The sequence below is a fragment of the Sinocyclocheilus anshuiensis genome, unplaced genomic scaffold, assembly GCF_001515605.1.
Source record: "Sinocyclocheilus anshuiensis isolate Anshui unplaced genomic scaffold, SAMN03320099.WGS_v1.1 scaffold220, whole genome shotgun sequence".
Lineage (NCBI taxonomy): Eukaryota > Metazoa > Chordata > Actinopteri > Cypriniformes > Cyprinidae > Sinocyclocheilus > Sinocyclocheilus anshuiensis.
The window spans coordinates 797,570-802,980 of NW_015554086.1; positions in this window are offsets into that span (position 1 = coordinate 797,570).

Sequence of the window (5,411 nt, forward strand, 5' to 3'; positions counted from 1 at the left end):
TCATTGTTATCCAACGACATAGTTCACAACCTATGGTAACACTAATAAAAATGGACATTCAAAAATTGTGTGTGTGAACTAACTGAAGTAATAAAATTGTTAACATAATGATTACCATCCTCAAATAGCTACCACCACCACTGGAAACTAAAAGCAATACATAAAACATAGGCTCTGAACTACATAACAGACCGTGTGAGTGTGTGTTAGTCATTTTCACATTTGAAGTACATTAGAAATATAGTTTCACAGTAGAAGTACATTGGAAAGTAGTGTTACAAACCCTCCACATATGCTTAAACATGATATTTCTAGTTAACTTAAACATTTAGATGAAACGCTTTTGTGGATATTATATAAAAATTATGTTGCAAATTACAAAGAAAACTCAATTCAGATGGTACTGGTTCTGTGACGCAAATCAAATTGGACTTTCTTACCTCAGAATTATTTTTTTTGAACTGTAAATTATTTATTTATTATTATTATTTATTTATTTTTTTTAGATACAGCTTCTACTGTCTGATCAGGAGGGTTTTGGAGGTCATGTATGATTGCACGCCTGCTCAGTTCTAAATGGTTAAAATGATTTTAAACTGAACACTCTCTTGTGTACTCTATAGCTTACGTCTGTTCTGTAACTACGTATGTGGACAAGATGAAGTTAAATGAGATTTAGATTAGTTTTACAGGTCACTGTGAGAGGTCACGTGTCATCTGCAGTAAAATGGAAATCAAAACAGCCAATGCCACATTTTAGGCTTAGTAAAGCTTCACACTGCTGTGAGCAGTCAACAATATCCTTTAGATAGTTTTAGCCAGGTTAATCAATGGTCCTGTCAATTTTTAACTTTTAATTTAAAATGTCTTATATAGCTTCCAATTTTTTAAAAACAAATATAAGAAATAGAACTAGAATACTATGGATAAAAAAATATAAGTAGAAGAAAAATATCAATGCTGATTTATGTACCTCAACGTGGTGTGCCTTTGGTCTGAGGAGCAGAGGTTTAACAGGATCATGACCAGAATGTAGCTATTCGCCAGCAGTGGCGGTTCGTGGGTTTTAAAATAGAGGAGGCACACTAATTGTAATGTTATTGGTTATTGTAACGTCTGGGATCCCTGCCGATTATTATTATTATATTAGTTGCTTAACCACTTTAAAATGGCCTTTTGGTTGCTTTTAGTCAGAAAACGTAAAGAAAAGGACATGCATACAGCAAGATAATATAACTTCACTTACCTGGCCTATCACTTGAAGCAAACATCCATCCCTTCTTAAAAGTCTGTGTTAAAAGAGAGCTGCCTGTTGCGCCATTTAATTAAGCCGACTGCTGTAGCCTATATCCAGCTTAGGCTGTTTTCCCTAAATCTGTGCCTCCCCTGCCTCCCCCGACGAGCCGCCACTGTTCACCAGAGCCACTGCAGAGAAAACTGACGCCGGGAGCAGCATAAGCGTGCTGAGCCTGGCAGAACTTTGACACCTCCCTGCTGCTGGTAAGAACATACTGTCAAAGGGACAATGCACAATTAATACTAGAATGTGTCCGATTTAAATGGATACAAATGTTCATTACTTGACAATCACACTTTAAAAAAAAAAAAAAGAAGAAGTGAAATTTGGCAGTTATGCTAGAAATATACAGTAAAAATACAGAAGGTTAGCTTTTAGGATTGAAATTAGATTTACAGTAAAAAAAAAAAACATTTCATATAACTGATACCAACCCACTGAAGTACTAACATGACTAAATATGACTAAAAAAGACTAAAATACTAAAATCTGTTTTTAACCTTTATAATACACTGACAACCACCAAAAATTGACTAATGCATTATTAAAATCAAAAGTTGTGTCTGCTAAAATTAATGGACCTGAGCTGACATGAACTAGCAGTGAATATTTGTGTTTTGATTAAATAATAATAACCAGAAATTTAAAATATTGTACCAAATGTATTGCTCGTTGTTAGGTTAATATTAGTTAATGCATTAAATACCATTAACCAATGGCACTTTATTGTAAAGTGTTACCAATGTAACATAAAACCCGAATGTAACTGATAACAAAAACGTTAGGTTACTTGCGTAACCCCGGTTCTCTGATAACAGAAGTGAGGTATCTCACTATGGGAACGCCTCAGGCGTGACCGACTGCGGAAGCACCAATTACACCACCTCTGTCAGACTGACAGACCAATCGTTGCAGCGATCAGGGAGTCCCGCCTCCCCGGTATATAACTCATCGCAGCCCGCTGCAGCGTCATTCTCCACACAGCTTCTTCACCGTGTAGTCTGCAAGAAGGGCGGTGAGGTGAGATACCTCACTTCTGTTATCAGAGAACCGGGGTAATGCAAGTAACCTAACATTCTCTTTCTAACATCCGTTCGGTATCTCACTATGGGATATAGACCACTCCCGCATTGCAGATAATACTGTATGAACAGACGCAACCTAGGAAGGTGATAACAAGTGATCATGGTGTTTCCACTCTGATCTATTAGTCACTCTATTTCTAGTGGTTGGGTTTACTGTTCTCTGTCGGATTATTGTGTGCCATGCATACGGTATTGTTTCGCCTTTCATGTCGATACTATCAGAGTTCTTACCATGTCTTGCCTTGCTTAGTGTGCTGTGCTCGTCTTAGTGTTCTCTGCGTCCTGTGGCTGCTTCCAGTGAGCCCAGCCCCCACGAGCTCTCTCCAAGACGGGAGTCCTCGGAACCAGACCATCCTCGGTCGATTTGTGTTTCATCCAGTTCTGTGTCATCATATGACAGACTGCCTTGTTTTGTGTCTTCAATAAAGAGACTGATTCTAACTGACTGCCTTTGCACGTGGATGCGTGCGTTCCCATAGTGAGATACCTCACTTCTGTTATCAGAGAACCGGGGTTACGCAAGTAACCTAACGTTCTCTTTCTAACATCCGTTCGGTATCTCACTATGGGATATAGACCACTCCCGCATTGCAGATAATACTGTATGAACAGACGCAACCTAGGAAGGTGATAACAAGTGATCATGGCTTTAATGCTTGAGCAAACCTGATGCACTTCATAATATAATACTGTGAACACAAGCAAAGTGAATTATACTGCTGAATTGAAAATATGCGCGTATGCCCTGAATAAAATGCATTACATATCAGGCACCGCTCCTGCTCCCAGCACTGAATGCACCAGTGACGACTCTGTCACATCCAATCTGTAATATCTCACAAATATGTGCGGTGATGCCCAGCTCGCCGCAGCACAAATGTCCTGAATAGAAACTCCTCTGAACATCGCCCAGGACGTGGCCATTCCACGTGTGGAGTGGGCGCGAAGTCGAGGTGGAGGTGATAAATTTGCATCCTTATAACACATTACGATCGCGTCTACCACCCAGTGAGAAAGCCGCTGACATGAAACAGGACTTCCTCGACAGCTAGCCCCATACTCCTGCCACAGCTCTGAACTGCCCCACATGATGTGCGGAGGTTCAGACCGGCTATCACACAGATCTCCTCCCAAAGGGCTGGGTTCAGAGAGCCTGCGTCCAGCTGACGGCCCATCTCCTCCAACAGTTCCCCCTGGTATGCTGTCAGGAGAGATGTCACATTAAGGGCCCTGACGGCCAGAGCAGAGGATTTATATATCTTTTGGAAAGCCGAGGCTGAAAACCGCTCCGTTTTCCCGGGCAGCGTGGCGCCCGCCGACGAAAACGCTGCCCTGCATCCTGGATGCAAGTGGTTGGCTACTGAAAGCTCCACCTGTGGGGGGTCAGCTAACCCCAGCTCCCCCATATCCTGAATGTACAGTCGTGCAAAACCCTTAACAGGCACACGGTGGGAAAATGGTTTGTCCCAGTGTCTTTTCATCTCCGCCATGCATGCCGGGACAGCCGGGATGAACTGTCTAACTGGTGCGAGGCGTGATGGCAATCTCTTACCATCGTAGAGATCCCTCTCTGCCCCTTGACCCACCTGCTGAGAGGGCCAGTCAATGGAAAGCTTGGCCGCAGCCCTACGGCAAACTTCCAATAAGTCTAACTCCACAGCAGAGGAAGAGGGTGGCTCCCCACTCTGGCTGCTTGGTGGACGAGATGTATTAGGAGGGAGGATAGCATCCTCCTCCTCCTCTTCATCATCCTCCAGAAGATGGGGGGATAATTCCTCATCATCATCGTCATCCTCTCCTGTCACCCCCGCAAGGGCATCACCGAAGAGGGGGGGCAGGTCAGGAGCCTACACATCCATGATATCACCCCAGGTCCTAGGCTCTGGCAGCTGCTTAGCTGTCTCCTCTCTGGGCTGAGTCTGAGAGGAGAAGCATGGGTCCTGGATTTTTCCCCTCGGCACGAGAGAGATACCCAGCTAACAGCAATATAAGATTTACCGCATTTGCGACGTCGCCGGTCGGCTTCGTCCGTAAACAGTTGAATGGTAAATCCAATAATGCGTCAGTCGAGTACAGCTTCCACAATCTTCACGGGGAAGAAAGCGAGAATGACGCTGCAGCGGGCTGCGGCGAGTTATATACCGGGGAGGCAGGACTCCCTGATCGCTGCAACCATTGGTCTGTCAGTCTGACAGACGTGGTGTAATTGGTGCTTCCGCAGTCGGTCACGCCTGAGGCGTTCCCATAGTGAGATACCGAATGGATGTTAGAAAGAGAACCTATATGAAGAAACAAATTTATTTCAGTGAAAGACCAACAGATGTGAAATGTCACAAGGAATACTGGAATTTTCATGTTTTTTTTTTTACTGTAAATTACTTGCTCTTTTTCAATTCCAAAAACTGTACAGTATTTTATTTATTGTTAACCAATTAATGGATTTTTTACTGCATTTTTACAGTATTTTACAATTAAAATTGTAGAGACCTTCTTAAAGGTGGGGTAAGTGATTTCTGGTAGTCAATGTCAATATTTCAAATCACCAAAACAAACACGCCCCTACCCCAAAAGGGTCTGGCCCCTATTTTGATAGCTCCGCCCCACACATACGTACGCAACCCAGGCAACGATTAGTTCTGTGAAACAAAGCAAAACCAATGTTACACCGTGTCTACATCGGACGCGAGCGGCGCGACAAAATACTATATTACTCATTATAATCAGTGATGCTGTCTACGCTGGATGCAGCGCGGCATGACAAATTCCTGACAAAACTGCTGCTGCGTTCTATTTATGACGTATTGACACAAATTTCAAATGATTTTCAACGGTCACTTTGTCGCGTCCAGTGTAGACAGACTTTTTTAGCTGTTGCTGCGCGGCACGTCTGGTGTAGACATGGTGTTGCTCACCTATCGAGAAGAAACAAAGCAACCTTGGCGTCCAATCGCAGGCCTTCCGCTCCTTGAGTTCTCTCCAGCGCTGGAAAGCTGATCTGATATTTACACGGGTCCTACTTCTTGCCTTAT